The following is a 10243-nucleotide window of genomic DNA, read 5'->3' as shown; positions in this document are numbered from 1 at the left end:
GGAAATACTTAAGCTGCTTCAAAACTTGATTCAGCTCCATCTTCTGGAAACCCAGAGATGGACCCAGCCAGAGTCCATCCACCTGGCCAGTATTTAATTAAAGCCTACTTCAAAATTGGCTTTGAATTATGATAGAGGTCTTACACTCGATTGGTAGGATTAACAGGTGCCCATAGGTTCCCTGGGTTCCACGTCCTCATCACCATTTTTCTTTGGCAATTTTGATAAAATCTGTTCTGAAGTGTGTAGGAACGACTGACGTTTTCAAAAGGAAAAGGAAAGGGGGCTCATGACAACAGCTGTGAGGGGTGACCAGCCCTTCTCCTGCACAAACGAGAGCATGGTTTCCAACAAACTTGTCTGAGGTCAGACAGACAGTAAGCAAGAAGGCAATCGGACTCAAACGGGTTTGAACCAGGAAATTGAACCCAATTTCCACTGCAAACTGTTATGGAAAAATGAATCTTCCTCATACTTGTTAGGAAAACAAAAAATTAGGATGATAATTTTTAATAATGCTGATTTCAAAGATTTTCTCTGTTTTTCTCTTTAAGTATTGCCCCCTCTAGGGTTAGTCTACAAACTACCATAATTCTTGCTCCGGCTCATTTTAGCTCCTAAGTGATAAAGTGCCTATCAGACTTAATCAACAGCAGTTTGAGATGGGGCCTGGAACTCCGCATTTCTAACCAGTGCCCAACGGATAGAAATACTGCTGATACCCAGACCACAGTGAGTGAAACCACCTCTGTACACATCACATTTTGCACATAGAAGGTGCTGGGTCTCTTGTAAAAGACAATCGAAAACTAAAAGGCAGAAGCAAAATAGAGATCAAAGCTATGGTGACTTTCTGTTGTTGTGACAAATACCTCAAAACAGGCAACTGCAGGGGGAAAAGGGGTTATTCCACTTGAAATCCCAGGTCACATCCCTGCAGGGAAGTCGAGGCAGGAACTTAAACTGGCCCCATCCACATCTGGAGTAGAGAAAAAATGAATGTATGCCTGTCTACTCGGCTAGCTTACTTTTTCTACTCTCACACAGTCCAGAACCCAGTCCCAGGGAATGACATGATGCACAGTGGGCTGGGTCTTCCCACAGCAATGGACACAATCCAGACTATCCTCCCATAGATTTACCCAGAGGGCAGCCTGATTTAGAGAGTCCCTCACCAAGATTCTCTGCACAGGGGATACTAGATTGTCGTAGGCATGACAGTTGCCAGAGTCTCAATGAGGGTTGGAACTTCCAGATCCAAGCTGGAATGGCTACCCACTACAGACATCTTCTTTATTGTAACTGTAATTCTTGCTCAATAATTGTTTTGTTATATGTACTTTTACCATGTTAAAGTTAAAACCTTCCTTTTTTAAAAAAAAAAAAAAAAGAAAGAAAAGGGGAAGTGCTGTGGATATCACTCTATATAAATAAAACACTGATGGCCAGTGACCAGGCAGGAAGTATAGGCTGGACAAGGAGAGAGGAAAATTGGGGAAACAGGAAGAAGGAAGAGAGACACTGCAGCCACCGCCAGGATAAGCAGCATGTAAAGACGCCAGTAAGCCACCAGCCACGTGGCAAGGTATAGATTTATAGAAATGGGTTAATTTAAGATATAAGAACAGTTGGCAAGAAGCCTGCCATGGCCATACAGTTTATAAATAATATAAGCGTCTGAGTGATTATTTTATACGTGGATTGTGGGGCTGCGGGGATTGGTGGAACCTGGAGAGAAGCTCTCCAGCAACAGATTGTGGCAAGTCAACTAGTATAACTAACCATCCTGGTGATGTAGCACCTGCCTCCCACCAAGATGGCTAAAATTTAAAAATGGACAACACCAAGTGTACACAAGGATGCTCAAGGACCTTGCATTCTCTTGGTGGAAATGTAAAATGCTGCAGCTGCTTTGGGAAAAATGTGCCAAGTTTCTGAGCTTGTTTGTCTGTGAGCTATGGTCTCATTGTGAAGGTTTAAAAAACATTTTATATCATACACCTACCTATCCATAACCCAGCAGTTTCAAGTCTAAATATTTATCAAACAAACATGAAAACACATGTCTGCAAAAAGGTCAGCACAAGACATTTTAGTTCATAATAGCCCCAAACTGAAACCTGCTCAGATTGTACTAACTGGTGAATTGATCCATGAGTCATGGTGTGTCTGTACCATTTGATGCCCCCTACTCTGTGCCATGGGATGCTGGCTCGACCAGCTCACATTCTCCCATGAGGTTGTCATCATGGATAAATACAGATAAACATATGCTTTATATTAAGAGAAACATCAGACGCAAAGGAAAACTTATAATGTGATCGACTATATTTCTTTTATATATAAGAGGGAACAAATCTATAATTTTAACCAAGATACAACAGTGATTGTCTGGAGACAGATGATTTAATGGGTCAAGTGGGGAGCTTTCAGGGAGGTGGAATGTTCTATTTCTCAACAGGACTCTCTGGGTTGCAGGCACACATGTGCTTTAACTCAGAACAAAGCACATGTTATTCTTTATATTATTTACTTGTCTATACACTTATTTCTGTGTTTGTGTGTGTGGTGTATGGCTGTGTGCATACTTATTTCTGTGTTTGTGTGTGTGGTGTATGACTGTGTGCATGCTTATTTCTGTGTTTGTGTGTGTGGTGCATGGCTGTGAGCATACTTGTTTCTGTGTTTGTGTTGTGTGCTGTATGGCTGTGTGCATACTTATTTCTGTCTGTGTGTGTGTGTACGTGTGTGTGTATGTGTGTAGTGTGTGTGCGCGTGTGCGTGCATGTCTGAGTGTAGATGTGTGACCCCATGTACGTAGATGCTGAGGCTACAGGTCAACACTGGGTGTCTACTTCAGTGGCTTGTTTCTGAGACAGAGTCTCACATGGAATGTGCAGCCTGGTGCATTAGATAGTCTGGCTGATCTGGGAGACCCCAGGATCTGCCTGCCTCTGGCCCCTTGGAGCTGGGGTTATGGACATGCACTGCTACACTTGACTTTTATGTGGGTGCTGGATCAAACTCAGGTTCTCTATTAGTTTATTTGAAGCTATCCTTTTTTTTTTAGTATTAAAGATGCAGATTGATTTAGATAAAATGACAACAGAAGTATAACATCAGAGGAATTCATTTGTGAAATTATGACCAAAAAAATCTCATTAAAAAATTCCATAGAGAAATATAAAGGACATGTACCTTTACATGTAATGCATTTCCCCAGAGAGAGTCTCTGGAGTTGTTATGTTGTACACTGTCTTGACTTTCCCCCTCTGTTCTGGTAAATATGTATATTTTTCAGAAAATTGAATGTGAAGACCTGCAGATGTTTCAGTCATTGGCCTCATTAGTGCGGAGGGGTGCATACTTCTTCCTGGAGCCAAAGCAGGTTTTTTTTTCTTTTTCAAAATTTGTTTTGCATATGTGTGTATGTCTGTGTGTATGTATGCGCACCACATGCGTGAAGCTACCTTTGGAGGGATGAGGAGGGCTTAGATCCCCTGGAACTGGAGCTACGGGCAATTGTGAGCCATCCGATGTGGGTGCTCGGAACCAAACTCTGTCCCTTGAAGGTCTTCTGGGTCGGTGAGCTCCAGCCCTGAAAGTTAGCTTCCCGTTAGAACCACCGGGAGACTTTAAGAGCCTGGGGGTGTGGCTACCTTAGGCCAAATGGCTCAGCATGGAGGGATGTGTAGAAAGGAGGCCTGGGAATCTGCAGTTTTTACTTCACTTTATTTTTAATTTTTGTATCTGAGTGTATTTGTGTATGCATGTATGTTTGTTTTTACTTTTCATGTACATGTACCTGTACATATGTCTATGTACCACTTGTGTTCCTGGTGGCCATGAAGGCCAGAAGAGGGCATGGACTGCCCTGGAACAGAAATTCCAAACCATTGTGAGCTGCCATGTGAGTGCTGGAACTAGATTCTAGCCCCCTGGAAGAGAAGCAAGTGCTCTGAGCCATGTCTCTAGACATGGATCTAGAGTTGGATTTTAAAATTTTCCCTTTGGTGTGAATTTTACATAACCAGATCTTAAATTTCTTTTAATGTATTAAAAAATAATCTTCAAACAAAATATAGCTTTCTTTAAGGGTGCAGTTCGGAGCAGACTTCCTGTTTATTTCAGTTCTAAAAGATCATTATCAAAGTGTGATGAATCAATAACTTCACATTAAAACAGAACAAACTTTAGAGGCTGGAACAATGGCTCAGAGACTAAAATGGAATATTGCCCTTATAAAGGAACCCAGTTCCTTTCTGGGCACTCACACTGGGCAGCCCACAACTCCTCTGGCCTTCCTGGGCACCCACACACACATGCACACACCCATACACAGACACACAATTAAATTTTAATGAAGAAAACTAGAACACTTTGGGTTTAGATCATCAAAACACTTCAGTTTTAGACTATGAGAACGCTGAGATCTCATCGGTTGAAATTATATCTAATCCTGTAATTATTTCCCAAAGTTCTTCTGCGTGTACATACATTTCCTTCTAGGCAGTGCCAACATGTGCTTAGGCAGATGCCAAAAGCTTTATGTTGGATATTTCAAGAAGCAGAGTGGAAGGAGTCTCTGGGGTATTAAAACAAAACAAGAGAGAAGAAAAACAAAGCAGAATTATGTCAGCATGTCTTTGCTTATTCCAGCTATGGGAAGTGAGAGGAGTCATGGCCTTTGCAAGGACTGTTGTCCCGGAAGTTCTCAGCAGCCTGTCCGTCCGGGACCGCAAGGTGTTTTCTTGTTTCTGTGTGTTCTGCTTGCTGCCGTCCCAGCTCCCAGCTGTCAGCACCCAGAGGACAAGGAAGTTAGAGGACAGGAGGACAAGGACAGGAGGAAGCCTGTGCCTGCCCCGAGAGCTGGGGTGCACACTGAGAACAGAGTACTGATTGTTCTTTGTGTGCGAAGCGGGGCCGGCTGCAGGGGCACAGCCGCCCAGCTCTGAGGTGCTCAGCTGGGAAGAAGCCTCCAGAGCCCAGCCAGCCAGGTGTGGGCACCGGCCACGGGGTGCTCCCCTTCCTGGGTGCAGGGTCAGGTGGAGGTGAGGGCAAAGAATGTGGTTAAACGATGATTAGAAACGTCACAGAGCTTCCTAGACAGGCTTCACCGCAAGATTTGGATTTTAGAATTTTATCTTATTAGAGAAAGGGGCAGAAACCGGCTGAAGTCAGGTTAGCAGCAGCTCAAAGACCAAACCTGGGAAAGACGCTGAGTTTACCCCAGGGCAGGTGCCGGACTCTGCTTGGGGTTTACCTGCAGCAAGGGGCGGGGGAAGGGACACCACCACTGTTTTGAGAGCTGTGGGCGATCAGTTGGGTCCATCACAGCTTCCTGGAGTGCGGCAACCTCCACAGGAAGCCAGAACTTTCTAGAAAGAATATCATTGCACCCTGACACGGGCACGGGCAGTAGTTTCTTCCTGTATTCATATGGAAATTAAAAAGTAACCAAAGTACACTTTTTAGAAAAAACGCACAGAGAGAACCCTTGTCGTGAGCTGTATCTCTGGGTGAGAGGATTGTGGGAGAATTTTACTTTCGTTTCTGTATATTTCTTGAATATGCAAGGATTATGTACATCTTTAAAACTCGGGGAAAAGATGCATTATGGGGGCTGTGAAGGTCCACTGGCCTCGCAGCCGGGGTTTGCTGCGTGCTCCGGAGAGGGGGAAGTCACTGACCCACATATGTCCTCCTTGACAGGAGCGGCAGAACCGGGACCATCCTGGTGAAAGCTTGTGGTGAAGATGAGGCTTGGCACTCTCTTTAACCATGCTGGTGAGTTGCCAGCCAGCTCCCCACCTTGCCGTGGTGTTATTCAGGTCATAGTGTCGGTTCTGCAAAGAAGCCAGGCAGATGTGGGCTGTAACATCATGCTTCCCTTTGTTAACTCGTCCCAGCCCACGCTTTGTTGCCTGCCCAGAACTCTACCTTCTTTCGGTCTTCAAGCATGAGGTTGCAGCTGTAATGTGTGGAAATGTCAAGTGGCCAACATGAAAAAAAAAAACAAACTTAAACCAAATGAGAAGTCTCTGGATCAGTTGGGAGTGCTGTCATTGCCCTTATACTCATTTTAAAGATAAGGAAACTGACTCAAGACAATGGTTCTGGAATCTGCCCTAAGTTATGAGCCTCTGTGACTTTGCCCTGGCATTGCCTGTGCACAGTGCTGCCGGAGGGTGGCCTATGACAGACACCATGTGTACCGACAGGGGACGACGGCAGGAGCCATTCTGACTGGACTACAGATTTCCCCTCACCCCCACTTCTGACCCACCAGGTCTCAGTCTTGTTGCTAAGAAGACTGGGGCAGCAATTTATTGAGGATTCTAATGAACCGGTGCTGTGTGTGAACAATCATTTTATTCTTTGTTTTAAATCACTGTCTGTACTTTTTCATTTTAATTTATGCAAGAAAGGGGCTGGTGGTGTGGCTCGAGGGCAAAGCACTTGCCTGATTTGCACCAAGTTCTGTTTTCAATCGCCAGCACCTTGTATACCCTTACCCCAATGTATTGTTTGGATATATAGAAAAAAGAATAATATAAACGAATATAAAATTCTCCTTGTGCCCACCTGCTTCATAGAAAGCACTTGTCGTAGTGTGGGGTTTTATTGCTGTGATAAACACCATGAGCAAAGAGCTTGGAGAGGAAAGGGTTTATTTGGTTTATACTTCCACACTCTTACTCATCGTTAGCGAAGGAAATCCGGGTAGGAACTCAGCCAAGGCAGGAACCTGAAGGCGGGAACTGGAGCAGAAGCCACGGAGGAACATTGCTGTGGAGCAGGCTTTTTTGGACCACCAGCCCCCAAATCATGACACAGAGACTTATTATTAGTTATGAAAGCTCAGTCTTAGCTTAGGCTTGTTCCTAAGTAGTTCTTATAACTTAAATTAATCCATATGTTTTAATTGACGTTCTTTTACGTGGCTCGGTGACCTTGACTCTGTACTGTTCATCCTGCTTCCTCTCTGTCCGGCTGACGACTCCTCCTTTCTTCTTCCCAGAGCTCTCTTTCCCCAGAAGTCCCACCTAACCTCTCCCTGCCCAGCTAATGGCCATTCAGCTCTTTATGAAACCAATCACAGGGACGCATCTTCACATAGTGTTAAGGAGTATTCTGCAACACGGCTTACTAGCTGGTTCCTATGGCTTGCTCAGCCTGCTTTCTTATGCCATCCAGGAGCACCTGTCCATGGATTGCACCACCACAGTGAGCTGGGTCCTCCCACATCAATCATTTGTCAAGAAAAAGCTCCACGGGTTTGCCCACAGGGCACTGTGGTGGGGGCATTTTCTCAGTTGAGGTTCCCTCTTCCCAAATGACTCCAGCTAGTGTCATGTTGACCTAAAACTGGGCAATACAGCATTCATTCCCAGTCATTGCCCTGAGGTGACTCTCAAGATCGCCGGTGTGTAATCATCAAAACATATAGTCACTGCTGGAAAGCCGTGGCTGCTTCCTGCCCCTCCAGTTCTTGCTAGTTTATATTCTGTAAACATGTGGGGATTGTCTCAGGGCCTGGACGGTTAGTACAAAAGGGTAACAATGGCATTCATGGTCAAGGGAGTGGCAATGTGTATCTAGCTAAGGGCGATGACCGAGGTGAGGACCATTGTTAGGCTGGGCCAGTGCAGCCCCAGGTGTCTATGGTTACATAACAATTGACCTGGCTTCCAGCTCTCATCCTGTCTTTCTATCTAGAGACCATGCTGGCGTGAAGAAGGAAAACTGGGGCTGAAGAAACCGCTCAGTGCTTGAGACTGTTTTCCTGTTCTCCCAGAGGACCTGTTCATGTGGGTTCTCGGCACCCACATGAAGCAGCTTACCCCTGCCTGTCACTCCAGGTCTAAGGGCTTTGACGCTCTCTTCCAGCCTCCAAGGGCACTCACACTCATGTGCATCTAATCCTACACACGGACATACACACTCTAAAAAGTTAAATTAAATAAGGAAAAGTAGGGTTCGTCATTATTTTTGCTTTTGTTTTTCTTTAGTTTTTAGTTTTTCAAGACAGGTTCTCCTTCTGCAATCATTTGGTTTTGAGTGCTTAACTGCCAGCTCAGTCTCATGGGATCACAGGCATGCTCCACCATGTCAGGATTACAGGCATGCTCCACCATGTCAGGATTACAGGCATGCTCCACCATATCAGGATTACAGGCATGTTCCACCATCTCAGGATTACAGGCATGCTCCACCATGTCAGGATTACAGGCATGTTCCACCATGTCTGGATTACAGACATGTTCCACCATCTCAGGATTACAGGCATGTTCCACCATCTCAGGATTATAGGCATGCTCCACCATGTCAGGATTACAGGCATGTTCCACCATGTCAGGATTACAGGCATGTTCCACCATGTCTGGATTACAGGCATGCTCCACCATCTCAGGATTACAGGCATGTTCCACCATCTCAGGATTACAGGAATGTTCCACCATGTCAGGATTACAGACATGCTCCACCTTGTCAGGATTACAGGCATGCTCCTGTTCCACCATAACAGGATCACAGGCATGCTCCACCATATCTGGCAGAAAGAAAGAAAGAAAGAAAGAAAGAAAGAAAGAAAGAAAGAAAGAAAGAAAGAAAGAAAGAAAGAAAGAAAGAAAGAAAGAAAGAGAGAAAGAGAGAGAGAGAGAGAGAGAGAGAGAGAGAGAGAGAAAGAAAGAAAGAAAGAAAGAAAGAAAGAAAGAAAGAAAGAAAGAAAGAAAGAAAAGAAGAAAAGAAAGAAGGGAGGGAGGGAGGGAGGGGGGAGGGAGGGAGGGAGGGAGGGAGGGAGGGAGGGAGGGAGGGAGGAAGGTTTGGAGAATCTGAGCCCTATCATTCTGTACTTCAGTGGTAAGTCAGCCCTCTTGGTTTAGTCCTAACTGTCCTTAGAAATCACCATTGCTTACATTATCCCACCCTTGGGAGATTTTTAGGTTTCCTCTGGGTTAATTCTAGACGTACTGAAGATTCCAGAAGGGGAAAAAGTGTGTATGGTGGGTAAGGGTTGGAGAGTGTGGTGATAGAAACAAAAACCTATGTTCTGGGATGTTTTAACATCTCCCTCCCTCCCTCCCTCCCTCCCTTTCTCTCCTCTCTCTCTCTCTCTCTCTCTCTCTCTCTCTCTCTCTCTCTCTCTCTCTCTCTTCTTTCTTTGTAGTTTTTTGAGATAGGGTTTCTCTGTGTAGCCTTTGCTGTTTTGAAACTCGATCTGTAGACCAGGTTGGCCTTAAAAAACCCACCTGCCTGTGCCTCCTGAGTGCTGAGATTAAAAGCACCAATACCCAGATTTTTGTTTGTTTGTTTTGTTTGTTTTAACATTTCTGATCCCTTAGTTTTAAAATGACCCACTGTTAATCCCACGGGTTGAGAATAAGACCACTGTTGCAGTTTAAAGTCAAATCTGAAGCAAGTTTTAATTAAATACTGACCAAGTGGATGGGCTCTGGCCAGGTCCATACCAGGGTTCCCAGGAAATGGCCCAGAAATCACAGTTTGCAGGGACTTAAAGTACTTCCCATCAGGTCCAATCAGGGGCAGGCATACATCCTGACATATTTCCTGCCTGTAAACCTCCCACATACATGTGATCAAGCACACCTGGTGCATGTGGGTCAAACAAACGTGTTTAGGGGCGTGAAAACATGTGGCTTGTTATCTTACATAGACAATAGTCTCAAGCAGTTCAGGAACCTATCCGTCCTTGGGCAAGGGGCTTGCAGATCAGAGGCATTTTTGTTTCATGGATCTCTAAGGCATAGTAATTAAAACTTAAAATTCAACATAGGTTCCCACACCACCTAATTAAGGGTTTAAAAGAATTCATATATATTATATAATTACAATTATTATGTATTTTATAATATATACATTATATATATAATCAGAGTCCAAAGCACTGTAGAATTTCTAAGTGAACTTTTCAAGCATGAGGATGAGCTGCTACTTTAAACTGTATTCCCATGAGATCACTTTATTCCAGAAGGCACTTATTTGACATAAAGAGTAAAAATCAAAGAAAGGAAATGAAGATTGGAAGGAAGTCTAACAACAATACCATGAAAAGAATCAGTGATTATGCTTACCCTGCCTCCTTGGTGGAGACATATTGGTGAAATTATTAAGGCCACTCCACGTAGTTAAAAGGGAGGTTTATTTAGTGGCGTAACTTACAAATGAAGGGATCGGTAGGTTGCAGGGTCTGGGAAAGACGTAGCACAGTCCAGTGGTGTTC

General features: G+C 44.4%; 1 long non-coding RNA gene across 1 annotated transcript; it reads right to left on the bottom strand.

Moving 5' to 3' along the window:
- Positions 1-4630: 4630 nt before the first annotated feature.
- LOC119086818 lies at positions 4631-5589 on the bottom strand. Its single transcript, XR_005090180.1, has 2 exons — positions 5264-5589; positions 4631-4792 (listed from the first exon to the last, which is right to left on the bottom strand). It is a non-coding gene; the product is annotated as an uncharacterized LOC119086818 (long non-coding RNA).
- Positions 5590-10243: the final 4654 nt, after the last annotated feature.

This window comes from Peromyscus leucopus, chromosome 16_21 (assembly GCF_004664715.2).
Source record: "Peromyscus leucopus breed LL Stock chromosome 16_21, UCI_PerLeu_2.1, whole genome shotgun sequence".
In the NCBI taxonomy this organism is placed as follows: domain Eukaryota; kingdom Metazoa; phylum Chordata; class Mammalia; order Rodentia; family Cricetidae; genus Peromyscus; species Peromyscus leucopus.
Note: the sequence above shows the minus strand (reverse complement) of the source record. Positions and strands in the feature narration are given on the sequence as shown.